Consider the following 16,253-nt stretch of genomic DNA (forward strand, 5'->3'; position numbering starts at 1 on the left):
GCCGCGTGAGCACATAGCAAGAAAGCAGCTTTCTGCAAGCCAGGAAGAAAAGTCTCACCAGGAATTGAATGAACCTTCACCTTGATCTTGGACTTCCTAGCTTCAAAACTGTAAGAAATAATCTCTGTTGCCTTAGCCACCGATTTATAGTAATTTGTTACAGCAGCCCAAATAGACTAATACACAGGTTTTACTTTTTTCTTTAAGCATTTTAAAGATGTCTTTCAATTGTCCTCAAGCCTCTTGTTTCTGATAAGTTAGCCATGATTTGTATAGTTGGTCCCCTATTGGTATGCTTCTTTTGAATCTTCTCTTTTACTTTGGTTTTCAGTAGCTTGGCCACAATGTACCTGAGTGAGGTTTTTTCCCTTTTGTTTTGCTTTTGTTTTTTTGGTATTTATTTCTTGTTTTTTTGTTTTTGTTTTTTTTTTGCCTGATTTCCTGAATATGAAGTTAACATCTTTCAGCAATTTTGGAATATTCTCAGTCATTATACCTTAAAGTATTTTGCCTTCCTCATTCACATTCTTTTCTTTTGTTACTCCAATTGACATAAGATATATCTGTTTATATTTGTCATTCATTTTGTCAAATGGCTCCTTGTGACTTCAATATCTTAAATGGTTGACTGAACAGAGACTTGGAATTTCAGATGATGTGAAAGACAATTACCATATAAATTTCATTCTTTCAAACACAATCCAAATTTCTTTTAAACTATTTCTAAAAGTGAAGCTGCTAGGCATTTTGCTCAATTAAAACAAGAAATAAATCATTGCTTAAGAAAATGTAGCAACTGTTCTGCAATCCTTTGATTAAATAAAATGCTGAAGTTTATCACTAACTCAGAACTAAATAATGCAAAAATGATAATCAAAGAAGTCTATGTTGTAGGGTTTTTTTCCATTGATGATAGTTTAATTTTCTTATGCAATTTAATTGCAATGCCTTTCCTTTCCCACAATCACCACAGTATGAAGCAACTGGCAACTGATAAGTTGAAAAGAATTAAAAAAGGACAATGATAAAACCATCTATAATATTTATGTTTAGTTTGCCTTTGGAAGTTTAGTAGTCAGACACAATGTGCTTATCTTATTCCACTGTATGACTTACTTGTCTGTTGAATACTTTCTATTCATCTCTATGTTACGTGTCTACTGTATGCTAAACAATTACCTTAACCTTACCTCACAGCTGTCATGTCATTCTGGTACTTATCTATATTTCTACACTCTGAGAAAAGTCTTATCACTTATCTCTTCAGCTATTCCATTCAAGGCTATATCTTAACCTTTCATTATACTTCATGCACCATCAAACTTTCTACTTTTATAATAGACCAACATTAAGGCATCACTTTTTTTTTAATGCTACAATTTCCATGTATATACTTGTTTTTTTAAAATGATTGATAGCTTTATGAACTGACATTTCTTGTAAGGTCTATTGCTGTCAACTTATACAACCCTTTTTAAAGTGAGGTATTTAATGTATTAGAGAAATAGCAATACAGGTAATAATAAACAATAAAAATCTATTTTGTTAAGGTCTACTCATCTCAGAATCATAAATAATATAGTATCAATTAAAATATTTCAAAATATTTTATCTCTCTGAAGAATTGCAGAACTTACTTTATTTTATATTCCAGTATGTCTCCCTGAGGCAAAAGAACTCTATTTCACATGGAACACAATCATTAAGAACAGAAGTAAGAAATAACATATTTAACATATAATAGTTACATGATCCTACATGAATAGTGTTGCAGATACATTGGCCAGTGTAAATTTTTCATGTCTACAATCAAAAACATATAGGTTGGCAAGATGGCGGAAGAGTAAGACGCGGAGATCACCTTCCTTCCCACAGATACAGTAGAAATACATCTACACGTGGAACTGCTCCTACAGAACACCCACTGAACGCTGGCAGAAGACGTCAGACCTCCCAAAAGGCAAGAAAATCCCCACGTACTTGGGTAGGGTAAAAGAAAAAAGAAATAACAGAGACAAAAGAATAGGGACGGGACCTGCGCCAGTGGGAGGGAGCCGTGAAGGAGGAAAGGTTTCCAGGCACTAGGAAGCCCCTTTGCGGGCAGAGACTGCGGGTGGCAGAGGGGGGAAGCTTCGGAGCCGCGGAGGAGAGCGCAGCCACAGGGGTGCGGAGGGCAAAGCGGAGAGACTCCCGCACAGAGGCTCAGCGCCAACCAGCACTCACCAGCCCGAGAGGCTTGTCTGCTCACCCGCCGGGGCGGGCGGGGGCTGGGAGCTGAGGCTCGGGCTTTGGTGCTAGCTGGGAGGGAGTCCAGGAAAAAGTCTGCAGCTGCCGAAGAGGCAAGAGACTTTTTCTTGCCTCTTTGTTTCGCGGTGCGCAAGGAGAGGGGATTCAGAGCGCTGCCTAAACGAAATCCAGAGACGGGTGCGAGCCGCGGCTATCAGCGCGGATCCCACAGCAATAGGGGCGCAGAGGGAAAAACGGAGAGATTCCCGCACAGAGGCTCAGCGCCGAGCAGCGCTCACCAGCCCGAGAGGCTTGTCTGCTCACCCGCCGGGGCAGGCAGGGCTGGGAGCTGAGGCGTGGGCTTCGGTCGGATCGCAGGGAGAGGACTGGGGTTGGCGGCGTGAACACAGCCTGAAGGGGTTGGCGTGCCGCGGCGAGCCGGGAGGGAGCCAGAGAGGAGGTCTGCAGCCGCCGAAGAGGCAAGAGACTTTTTCTTGCCTCTTTGTTTCGCGGTGCGCAAGGAGAGGGGGTTCACAGCGCCGCCTAGACGAACTCCAGAGGCGGGCGCGAGCCGCGGCTAACAGCGCGGACCCCAGAGACGGGCGCGAGCTGCGGCCATCAGCGCGGACCCCAGAGACTGGTAGGAGACGCTAAGGCTGCTGCTGCCGCCACCAAGAAGCCTGTGTGCGAGCACAGGTCACTCTCCACACCGCCCCTCCTGGGAGCCGGTGCAGCTCACCACTGCCAGGCTCCCGTGATCCGGGGACAACTTCCCCGGGAGAACACACGGCTCGCCTCAGGCTGCTGCAACGTCACGACGCCTCTGACGCCGCAGGCTCGCCCCGCCTCCTCCGTACCGTTCCCTCCCCCGGCCTGAGTGAGCCAGAGCCCCTTAAGCAGCTGCTCCTTTAACCCCGTTCTGTCTGGGCGGGGAACGGACGCTCTCAGGCGATGTACATGAAGAGGCGGGTCCAAATCCAAAGCTGAACGCTGGGAGCTGTACGAACAAAGAAGAGAAAGGGAAATCTCTCCCAGCAGCCTCAGAAGCAGCGGATTAAAGCTCCACAAACAACTTGATGTGCCTGCATCTATTGAATACCTGAATAGACAACGAATCATCCCAAATTCAAAAGGTGGACTTTAGGAGCAGGATATATTAATTTCCCCTTTTCCTTTTTTTTGTGAGTGTATATGTGTATGCTTCTGGGTGAGATTTTGTCTGTATAGCTTTGCTTTCACCATTAGACCTAGGGTTAGGTCCATCCATTTTTTTTTTTTTTTTTTTACTTAAAAAAATTTTTTTTCCTGATATATGTTTTCTTAATAATTTTTTCCATATTTTCTATTTTTAGAAATTAAAAATTTTTTAATAAGTTTTTTCATATTTTTTATTTTAAAAAACTAAAATTTTTTTTTCTTAATAAATTTTTTTTCTTAAAAATTTTTTTCTTATTTTTTACTATAAAAAATTAATAAATCTATTTTTAAAAATTAAAAAAAAATTTTTCGGAATACATTTACTCTTAATAATTTTTTTTCTTATTTTTTATTATAATAGCTTTATTTTATTTTATTTTATCCTCTTTCTTTCTTTCTATTTTTTTTCTCCTTTATATTCTGAGCTGTGTGGATGAAAGGCTCTTGGTGCTCCAGCCAGGCATCAGGGCTGGGCCTCTGAGGTGGGAGAGCCAACTTCAGGACACTGGTCCACAAGAGACCTACCAGCTCCACGTAATACCAAACGGCAATAATCTCTCAGAGATCTCCATCTCAACATCAAGACCCAGCTTCACTCAACGACCAGCAAGCTACAGTGCTGGACACCCTATGCCAAACAACTAGCAAGACAGGAACACAGCCCCATCCATTAGCAGGGAGGCTGCCTAAAATCATAAGGCCACAGACACCCCAAAACACACCACCAGACGTGAACGTGCCCACCAGAAAGACAAGATTCAACCTCATCCACCAGAACACAGGCACTAGTCCCCTCCACCAGGAAGCCTACACAACCCACTGAACCAACCTTACCCACTGGGGACAGATACCAAAAACAACGGGAGCTACGAACCTGCAGCCTGTGAAAAGGAGACCCCAAACACAGTAAGATAAGCAAAATGAGACGACAGAAAAACACACAGCAGATGAAGGAGCAGGGTCAAAACACACCAGACCTAACAAATGAAGAGGAAATAGGTAGTCTACCTGAAAAAGAATTCAGAATAATGATAGTAAGGATGATCCAAAATCTTGGAAATAGAATAGACAAAATGCAAGACACATTTAACAAGGACGTAGAAGAACTAAAGAGGAACCAAGCAACGATGAAAAACACAATAAATGAAATTAAAAATACTCTAGATGGGATCAATAGCAGAATAACTGAGGCAGAAGAAAGGATAAGTGACCTGGAAGATAAAATGGTGGAAATAACTACTGCAGAGCAGGATAAAGAAAAAAGAATGAAAAGAACTGAGGACAGTCTCAGAGACCTCTGGGACAACATTAAATGCACCAACATTCGAATTATAGGGGTCCCAGAAGAAGAAGAGAAAAAGAAAGGGACTGAGAAAATATTTGAAGAGATTATAGTTGAAAACTTCCCTAATATGGGAAAGGAAATAGTTAATCAAGTCCAGGAAGCACAGAGAGTCCCATACAGGATAAACCCAAGGAGAAACACGCCAAGACACATATTAATCAAACTGTCAAAAATTAAATATAAAGAAAACATATTAAAAGCAGCAAGGGAAAAACAACAAATAACACACAAGGGAATCCCCATAAGGTTAACAGCTGATCTTTCAGCAGAAACTCTGCAAGCCAGAAGGGAGTGGCAGGATATACTTAAAGTGATGAAGGAGAAAAACCTACAACCAAGATTACTCTACCCAGCAAGGATCTCATTCAGATGTGATGGAGAAATTAAAACCTTTACAGGCAAGCAAAAGCTGAGAGAGTTCAGCACCACCAAACCAGCTTTACAACAAATGCTAAAGGAACTTCTCTAGGCAAGAAACACAAGAGAAGGAAAACACCTACAATAACAAACCCAAAACATTTAAGAAAATGGGAATAGGAACATACATATCGATAATTACCTTGAATGTAAATGGATTAAATGCTCCCACCAAAAGACACAGACTGGCTGAATGGATACAAAAACAAGACCCATATATATGCTGTCTACAAGAGACCCACTTCAGACCTAGAGACACATACAGACTGAAAGTGAGGGGATGGAAAAAGATGTTCCATGCAAATGGAAATCAAAAGAAAGCTGGAGTAGCAATTCTCATATCAGACAAAATAGACTTTAAAATAAAGAATATTATAAGAGACAAAGAAGGACACTATATAATGATCAAGGGATCGATCCAAGAGGAAGGTATAACAATTGTAAATATTTATGCACCCAACATAGGAGCACCTCAATACATAAGGCAAATACTAACAGCCATAAAAGGGGAAATCGACAGCAACACAATCATAGTAGGGGACTTTAACACCCCACTTTCACCAATGGACAGATCATCCAAAATGAAAATAAATAAGGAAACACAAGCTTTAAATGATACATTAAACAAGATGGACTTAATTGATATTTATAGGACATTCCACCCAAAAACAACAGAATACACATTTTTCTCAAGTGCGCATGGAACATTCTCCAGGATAGATCATATCTTGGGTCACAAATCAAGCCTTGGTAAATTTAAGAAAATTGAAATCGTATCAAGTATCTTTTCCGACCACAACGCTATGAGACTAGATATCAATAGCAGGAAAAGTTCTGTAAAAAATACAAACACATGGAGGCTACACAATACACTACTTAATAACGAAGTGATCACTGAAGAAATCAAAGGGGAAATCAAAAAATACCTAGAAACAAATGACAATGGAGATACGACGACCCAAAACCTATGGGACGCAGCAAAAGCAGTGCTAAGAGGGAAGTTTATAGCAATACAAGCCTACCTCAAGAAACAGGAAACATCTCGAATAAACAACCTAACCTTGCACCTAAAGCAATTAGAGAAAGAAGAACAAAAAAACCCCAAAGCTAGCAGAAGGAAAGAAATCATAAAGATCAGGTCAGAAATAAATGAAAAAGAAATGAAGGAAACAATAGCAAAAATCAATAAAACTAAAAGCTGATTCTTTGAGAAGATAAACAAAATTGATAAACCATTAGCCAGACTCATCAAGAGAAAAAGGGAGAAGACTGAAATCAATAGAATTAGAAATGAAAAAGGAGAACTAACCACTGACACTGCAGAAATACAAACGATCATGAGAGATTACTACAAGCAACTTTACGCCAATAAAATGGACAACCTGGAAGAAATGGACAGATTCTTAGAAATGCACAAACTGCCGAGACTGAACCAGGAAGAAATAGAAAATATGAACAGACCAATCACAAGCACTGAAATTGAAAATGTGATTAAAAACCTTCCAACAAACAAAAGCCCAGGACCAGATGGCTTCACAGGTGAATTCTATCAAACATTTAGAGAAGAGCTAACACCTATCCTTCTCAAACTCTTCCAAAATATTGCAGAGGGAGGAACACTCCCAAACTCATTCTACGAGGCCACCATCACCCTGATACCAAAACCAGACAAAGATGTCACAAAGAAAGAAAACTACAGGCCAATATCACTGATGAACATAGATGCAAAAATCCTCAACAAAATACTAGCAAACAGAATCCAACAGCACATTAAAAGGATCATACACCATGATCAAGTGGGGTTTATCCCAGGAATGCAAGGATTCTTCAATATATGCAAATCAATCAATGTGATACACCATATTAACAAATTGAAGGAGAAAAACCATATGATCATCTCAATAGATGCAGAGAAAGCTTTCAACAAAATTCAACACCCATTTATGATAAAAGCCCTGCAGAAAGTAGGCATAGAGGGAACTTTCCTCAACATAATAAAGGCCATATATGACAAACCCACAGCCAACATTGTCCTCAATGGTGAAAAACTGAAACCATTTCCACTAAGATCAGGAACAAGACAAGGTTGCCCACTCTCACCACTATTATTCAACATAGTTTTGGAAGTGTTAGCCACAGCAATCAGAGAAGACAAAGAAATAAAAGGAATCCAAATCGGAAAAGAAGAAGTAAAGCTGTCACTGTTTGCAGATGACATGATACTATACATAGAGAATCCTAAAGATGCTACCAGAAAACTCCTAGAGCTAATCAATGAATTTGGTAAAGTAGCAGGATACAAAATTAATGCACAGAAATCTCTTGCATTTCTCTACACTAATGACGAAAAATCTGAAAGTGAAATTAAGAAAACACTCCCGTTTACCATTGCAACAAAAAGAATAAAATATCTAGGAATAAACCTACCTAAGGAGACAAAAGACCTGTATGCAGAAAATTATAAGACACTGATGAAAGAAATTAAAGATGATACAAATAGATGGAAAGATATATCATGTTCCTGGATTGGAAGAATCAACATTGTGAAAATGACTCTACTACCCAAAGCAATCTACAGATTCAATGCAATCCCTATCAAACTACCACTGGCATTTTTCACAGAACTAGAACAAAAAATTTCACAATTTGTATGGAAACACAAAAGACCCCGAATAGCCAAAGCAATCTTGAGAACGAAAAATGGAGCTGGGGGAATCAGGCTCCCTGACTTCAGACTATATTACAAAGCTACAGTAATCAAGACAGTTTGGTACTGGCACAAAAACAGAAATATAGATCAATGGAACAGGATAGAAAGCCCAGAGATAAACCCACGCACATATGGTCACCTTATCTGTGATAAAGGAGGCAAGCATATACAGTGGAGAAAAGACAGCCTCTTCAATAAGTGGTGCTGGGAAAATTGGACAGATACATGTAAAAGTATGAAATTAGAACACTCCCTGACACCATGCACAAAAATAAACTCAAAATGGATTAGAGACCTAAGTGTAAGACCAGACACTATCAAACTCTTAGAGGAAAACATAGGCAGAACACTCTATGACATACATCACAGCAAGATTCTTTTTGACCCAGCTCCCAGAGAAATGGAAATAAGAACACAAATAAACAAATGGGACCTAATGAAACTTAAAAGCTTTTGCACAGCAAAGGAAACCATAAACAAGACCAAAAGACAACCCTCAGAATGGGAGAAAATATTTGCAAATGAAGCAACTGACAAAGGATTAATCTCCAAGATTTACAAGCAGCTCATGCAGCTCAATAACAAAAAAACAAACAACCTAATCCAAAAATGGGCAGAAGACCTAAATAGACATTTCTCCAAAGAAGATATACAGATGGCCTACAGACACATGAACGAATGCTCAACATCATTAATCATTAGAGAAATGCAAATCAAAACTACAATGAGATATCATCTCACACCAGTCAGAATGGCCATCATCAAAAAATCTAGAAACAATAAATGCTGGAGAGGGTGTGGAGGAAAGGGAACTCTCTTGCACTGTTGGTGGGAATGTAAATTGATACAGCCACTATGGAGAACAGTATGGAGGTTCCTTAAAAAACTACAAATAGAACTACCATACGATCCAGCAATCCCACTACTGGGCATATACCCTGAGAAAACCATAGTTCAAAAAGAGTCATGTACCAAAATGTTCATTGCAGCTCTATTTACAATAGCCAGGACATGGAAGCAACCTAAATTTCCATCGACAGATGAATGGATAAAGAAGATGTGGCACATATATACAATGGAATATTACTCAGCCATAAAAAGAAATGAAATGGAGGTATTTGTAATGAGGTGGATGGAGTTAGAGTCTGTCATACAGAGTGAAGTAAGTCAGAAAGAGAAAAACAAATACAGTATGCTAACACATATATACGGAATCTAAGGAAAAAAAAAAAAAAAAGGCCATGAAGAACCTAGTGGCAAGACGGAAATAAAGACACAGACCTACTAGAGAATGGACTTGAGGATATGGGGAGGGGGTGGGGTGAGATGTGACAGGGTGAGAGAGTGTCATGGACATATATACACTACCAAATGTAAAATAGATAGCTAGTGGGAAGCAGCCGCATAGCACAGGGAGATCAGCTCGGTGCTTTGTGACCACCTAGAGGGGTGGGATGGGGAGGGTGGGAGGGAGGGAGATGCAAGAGGGAAGAGATATGGGAACATATTGTATATGTATAACTGATTAACTTTGTTATAAAGCAGAAGCTAACACACCATTGTAAGGCAATTATACTTCAATAAAGATGTTTAAAAAAAAAAAAGTGAAGGTAAAATAAAGACATTTTTGGAAAACAAAAAAAAAAAAAAAAAAAAAAACAAAAAAAACATATAGGTTGTTAATTGTAATAGAAGAATTGCATTAATTCATAAAAGACTTTACAAATAGGATACAAAAATGGTAAAATGAAGGAGAGAGAAAAAGTTTGTGTGTGCATGCGTGTGTGGCAGAGGTGAAGTGGATAAAGTGAAAGGGGGATTTAATGACCACGTAGAATGAGTACTAGAGTCTTAGAGCTAATCCATCATTTCAGAGAACAAAATAAAACAAAAAAATACAAACCAATAAGCAAGCAACTATTGATTCTAACCGTCAATGCTACCATCATAAAAAAATGATAATTTATCAGTTTTACAATCTAGATATTATGCCTATTAAAGCCAGGTATTCCTGAGACCACTTTTTACAACCAGCAAAATGTCTTCTTTTTACGTTTATCACTGATACATGGGAGCTTTCACTTATAAATGTCTGGGTTATCTGATGGAAAATTGAACCAGCATCTTAAATTTTCACTACCTGATGTTATGGCTCAATGTCACTCTAAATCAATGGTGTTGTTGATGTTTACAAAATAAAACTATCAACCCAACACCGTAGTTTGTGACCTCACTTGCTCTCTTTTCTTATTGGAATTTTTTCACCGATATTAAGTAAAATAAACTTTTTATATTAGAGTGAGTGCTTGCCCTGTGATTCTTAATATAAAGAATATAATATAAAACAAAATATAATATTATTCCTATAATACAAAGGTTGATTGAAATATATTTTCAAAACCGTTAATTTTATTACCGATATTAGTTTTGTGAAGTTATCGAGCACTTCGTGAATAATTCAGTTAATGGAATTTCCTACATCTAACTTGTGTTTTGTCTTTTTAAAAACTATTCTTAAATGTATAAAGAATAGAAAGAACTTTTCTACCCTGGACAAAAGAACCAAAACTATCTTGCTCTCTCAGTATTATTCCATCTGTCTTTTTACTAGCAAACTTCTTTTAAAAATAAGCTACATTTACTCCTTTTCTTCTAATAATTTAGCTCAAATTAGCACTATCAGAAATTCAACACAATTGCTATTAATAAAATCTAGCTGCAGAATAGATCTTTTTCTCATACTTCATTTCCTTTGATAACATTTTAAAAATTCTTTCCCTATCTTTGTATGGTATTGAATAGGGTAGTTCTCTTTTATTACTCTTGCTTTTTTCTATTGCAGAGCCTTTCCTTAATTTTCAATGTAGAATAATCCCCAAGCCTCACACTCACTACTTTCACTCCTATAAAATTTAAATACTTTAAAAAATAAAATTATTTAAATAATCACCACATTACATCCGTCCATTAAATACACAACCAGCCCAGAGCTCTTTCCTGAGTCACAGTCTGCTTGCCAGTTGCCTAAGGAACCTCTCAAGTCAAACGCCTTTCATCACCTCAAGTTTAATATAACTAAAATTTAATTTATCTCCATTTCAAAATCATACTCCTTCCAGTTTCCTGATTTCCTCTAATGCTACAGTAATTTCTAATGCTTTACCCAAGGCTAAAAGAATCAAGGTCATGCTCCAGTCTCTCAACATCTGCCTACTCTGTCTTAACAGTTTTCCTCTCATGATCCATTTTTTAAATCTTTTCATTACCTTTAACTACTTCAAAGTCTTATCAACCCAAAACTAGATCACTGTCGATGTTAGCCCATTCAAAAAACATTCAGTAGCTACATATTATCTACCAAAGCTTACAAATGTTATTGTGTGGCAGGCAAAATCCTCTAAAATGTGTCTCCCACATTATTTTCCCAGCCTATCTCCCAGAGTTTTCTTTATGCAACCCAAGTCCAAATAATTACATGACGTTCAAATGAGGAAATGTTTCTATGTACATTATCTGTATTCCATCGTCCTTGGGAAATGACATTCTGCTTATCCTTCATTTTCACATATTCAAGTTGAATCTATAATTCAAGGCCTAGGACAAATATTGTTTCCTCCTCTATGCCTAAGTGATGCCACTTTTTACCTCCTTAACCCACCAGCTTGAACTAATAGTATTATCATGTGGACTATACTTAAAGGCAATCTGCCTTGAATATGTTATTTAGACCGCTTAATGACATTCTGCCATAGTATATTATTGATGCATTATATTTCCAGTTGGACTTAAGAATAGCCCATAATATTTGTATCTGCTCACAACTTACCACACTTAGTGTGGGGTTTCAAATATTTATTGAATGAATAACTCAGTTAACTGAAATTCCTTGTGTTAATTTTATGTGTCAACTTCACTGGGCCACAGGGTACCCAGACATTTGTTCAGACATTATCCCAGGTGTGCCTGTGAGGGTGTTTGTTTCTGGATGAGATTAATTTTTGTATTGGTAGACAGAGTAAAGTAGATTGCCTTCCCTAATATGGGTTGACCTTATTTAATCAGTTGAAGACTTGAATAGGAAAAAAAGCTGAGTAAGAGGGAATTCCTCCTGCCTGACTATTTGATCTGGGGTATCAGTCTTTTCTTGCCTCTAGACTAAAAGGAAAAGGCAGCACTTTCTGGATCTTGAGCCTGCCGGCTTTCAGACTGGATCTTACACCATCAGCCCTCTGGGGTCTTCAGATAATGACATTTTTCAGCCTCCATAATCATGTGCCCCAATTCCTTATAATAAATCAATCTCCCTATCTCTATCTCTCTGTCTTATTGATCTGTTTCTTTGGAGAACTCTGACTAATACATTCATATATTACTTTTTTCCAGTTTTATTGAGATAAAATTGACATATAACACTGTGTTAGCTTAAGGTGTACAGCATAATTATTTGATATATGTATATATTGCAGTGATTACCACGATATGTTTAGTTAATAGTATCATCTCACATCGTTACAATTTTTCTTTCTTGTGGTAAGAACTTTTAGGATCTACTCTCTTAGCAACTTTCTAATATACAATACAGTATTGTTAACTGTCAGAATCATACTTCAGAGCAATTTTGGAAAAAACTGAGAGATCTTAAAATTAGGAAATAGTTTTTCTTTATCAGAAACTAGCTATTTATTGTGCTTTTGAAAAAAATTTTATTGCTCAGTTACTTGATGCTTAACTGTAAAATGGTTTCAATTACAATCAAGTCACTCAAACAGAACAAGCACTTAAAAGTTGTCAAATATTACTAATTGTTATTACTATTTAATAAAGCAAATTGGCTTTTTAAAACTTCAGCATGTTATTACCAAAAAAGCAAGGATATAATACGAAGTATTTTCTTTTGCTTAATGTCACTTTTGAATTCTATGAAATTCAATTACACTTCATGGCCATTTTAATTCAACACGTATATTTTTCTTCTTTGTTTTATCCACCAAGCACATCATCCAAATAAAGAGCCACATAATAGATATTCTTTCTTCACGGAACATTGCTACGTACAATACTCTTTTCTCCAGAGCACTCCTTCCTTAGCCAATGGAGTATCATCTTACTCCATTCCGTGAATCCTTACACACAAGGTTAGTTTGGGCAACAACGGATATGGGTGTGGATCTGATTTTCCCTTGCCACCTAATTCACTCCCTTGAAAGGAAGCCATTTTATTTTCTAAAGGAATGTGTAGTAAAACATTCAGATGACAAGAGGTGAATCCAGTGTAAAAATGTGCTAGCTATATCAGAGAATGTCTTGATTACTGAGGAAAAAGAAAGCAATAGTTTATAAAGGTATTATCTAGAACAGTGCTTCTCAAACTTTTTGGACTAGAGATCATCCAGAAGCAAAGCAAAGGCCCCCAGTGCCCAACTTCATAGCCCATTCCTAATTTTTTAGGGAGAGAGGGGAGTGGAGAGTATCATATATTTGTTTGGTTATAGTAATTAGAGACCTTTTTTCCACAAAAAAATTGGAGAAGAAAAACTTAATATATACCTACTATATTAATAAGGGTATGATATTGTGGGTCAGTAATAGGGGATTGGATATATGTGTTTGAAAAACAATTATATATTTTTCTCAAGATCTAGTTATTTTTACAAGTTAAAATGCTGTTGGAGCATGCATATGCCTGTCACTGAACACTACTGTACTCAAAATACTTAAAATGGATAACTATAAAGGAAATTAAGCTAATAGTAATTTACTTTCAACAATAGAAAAATGATAGCCGTGGGAGGAATGACTAACCCCACTCCCCATGTACTTAGTTACAAGTATCTTTAATCCAAATTGCAATATTTGCATTTGTGCATGTGCAGCAGAAATTTTGCCATATTAACTAGTATGATGTGTAGCAGATTTCTTCATAGAAAACAGAGTTAAAATCCTCAGTACGATATGGAAATATGTTAATTTAAATTTTCTATATGAAATCTCTTTTCCAGTATAAATAATATGGGGACTGATGAGTTTTTAACTACATATATTTAAATTCTTCTTTGCAAGCAATCTCAGCTTCACTATTTTGACTTTAAATTATTTTTTCACAAATAATTTTGAAAAGATAAGAATGAAAGAACTCAATCAAAATTACTAAAGTGTGTTTCCATATTATTCTCTTCCAATAAGTGATTTGTCAATGATTGCAAGATGGACTACAAATCTTCTATTATCAATTAGTACCCTGAGCAGAGTTTTACATAAACACCAGGAACAAAATTTAAGTGGTGTATGTGGCAGATGTGCATTATTTTATTTTTTTAAGATTGCAAAATTTAGAATATTTATAAAATAAATCGTGGAGCTAAGATAATAAAGTACTTATAAATTATTATTAGGCTTACTGTTCATGCTCAGTAAAAATATATCAATCAATACAATAAAAAATAAGGTACCGGAAGGTGAAGCTCTCCCTTCAAAACCATTTCCTCTTTTCTTTCTTTTTTTTTTGTCTAAATATTCATTTAACCACACAAATTCTTGTTCTCACTGACTATTTCTCCTGGATCCTGCATTATCAGCAATGTGGTTGTCAAATAACTTGGGATAAACAAAGATTCCTCACCCATATAATACCCAGCTTTCATTTAACTGTTTTAAAAAAAAGATTTCCAGACATTTTGTGCCAAATATATAATTGTGAATAAATTACTAACCTTGTCCAATGGGCTTCTTATGTTTCCCCTCAAAACAAAATATACTAGTATGGAAAACATTTTTTTTAAACTTCCATAAAAATATAAATTTCTTTCAATTAGGATTATACATAATATATAGACTTTTATAGACTATATTACTTGGGAAAAGGAGTTAGAGTAATGACCTATGATCTAATCTTTCCCTTTATTAAAGACATCCCCAGAAAAAAGAAAAGAAAGCAGGAAACCCAGTCTAATCTTATTGTCATCTGAATCTTTGGGTAAAAAAAATGATTAGATTTGCTTGAAGGAAGAGACCTGATTTCTGAAATGCCCTGAGAATTAAGATTATTTATAATAAATAAAACTGTGCACCTATAAGGCCTGGTCTCAGGGAGAATATTACATAAGTTATGAAACCCTCAGGTTATAAAATGAACAAATTTTATAATTGAAGTTTTCCCCACTGTTTTAAGGACCCCCAAAACCTCCCTCAGGTAGCTCACTCTCTTGAGCCAGAGTGGCAGATCCAACATGAGAAGAGGGGACCTAGAGAACAGCCTTGATACCCTAGAACATTTTCTGCTTCCCCTGAGCTTCCGTGTTAGTCTGATTTGACAATCTGATCCTGTTTGTCAGCTCAGTACCTTCCCTGGAGAATAAATGTCTTTGATGAGGCAAAGATAGGTTACTTCCTGATAATACTTACCCTGTGAATATGAAGAAACAAAATGTACACTCAAAAACAAACTTAAAATTTAGAGATATTTTTGAGAGCTCTCAACAGAATTTAACCTTCAGGGATAATTTAAATTTATTAGTAAGGGCTTCCCTGGTGGCGCAGTGGTTGAGAATCTGCCTGCCAATGCTAGGGGACACGGGTTCGAGCCCTGGTCTGGGAAGACCCCACATGCCGTGGAGCACCTGGGCCCCTGAGCCACAATTACTGAGCCTGCGCGTCTGGAGCCCGTGCTCCGCAACAAGAGAGGCCGCGATAGTGAGAGACCCGCGCACCGCGATGAAGAGTGGCCCCCGCTTGCCGCAACTAGAGAAAGCCCTCGCACAGAAACGAAGACCCAACACAGCCAAAAATAAATAAATAAATAAATTAATTAATTAATTAAAAAAAATTTATTAGTAAGTTTCTATCTCTGTTATTTGTTCTTCATAAAGGCCATAATCAAAGCAGAAGTATTCCATAAAAATCCTATTGGCTTGCTATCACATGAATAGCATGTATTACATTTCTAGAGTTCATACATCCCGTGGTATATATTTATCACCATAGATGAATAGAGTTTAGTGTACAGAGACATAATTTAAAGTGATGCCTGAAGTATTTACTTTAAAGCCTACCAGTCCTGGATATAGTTCTAAAAACATGTTTACCCAAGGTATATACTTATACAGTATGACTTTGTTGATGAGAATTTCTGTAAATTCTATAAACATTTCTTATAGACTGGACCAGTTTCTCAAATAATATCTGTTCCTTTTTATTAAAGTGTCACTTAGGTTAGTGAAATAATACTCATATTTCCATTTAACTGGTTTTATAGTCTTAAAAATTAATATCTATGATTTTCTACTTATGTCATTGAATGTTATACAGAGTACTTTTCCTTCCAAAATTCCTTGCTCTAGGTCTAGAATAATAAAGCTTTAT

General features: G+C 36.9%; 1 protein-coding gene and 1 long non-coding RNA gene across 11 annotated transcripts in view; one reads left to right on the plus strand and one right to left on the minus strand.

Annotated features, from left to right (window-relative positions):
- LOC309627547 (bifunctional heparan sulfate N-deacetylase/N-sulfotransferase 4) overlaps nt 1-16,253 on the minus strand; it is an 865,109-nt gene that overhangs the window by 178,700 nt on the left and 670,156 nt on the right. The gene's annotated exons all lie outside the window — the stretch shown is intronic.
- Nucleotides 150-15,695, plus strand: LOC309627620. The gene is made up of 2 exons (XR_014243862.1): nt 150-1,823; nt 9,571-15,695. It is a non-coding gene; the product is annotated as an uncharacterized lncRNA (long non-coding RNA).

The sequence above is a fragment of the Balaenoptera borealis genome, assembly GCF_965194805.1.
Source record: "Balaenoptera borealis genome assembly, chromosome: 4".
Taxonomy (NCBI): domain Eukaryota; kingdom Metazoa; phylum Chordata; class Mammalia; order Artiodactyla; family Balaenopteridae; genus Balaenoptera; species Balaenoptera borealis.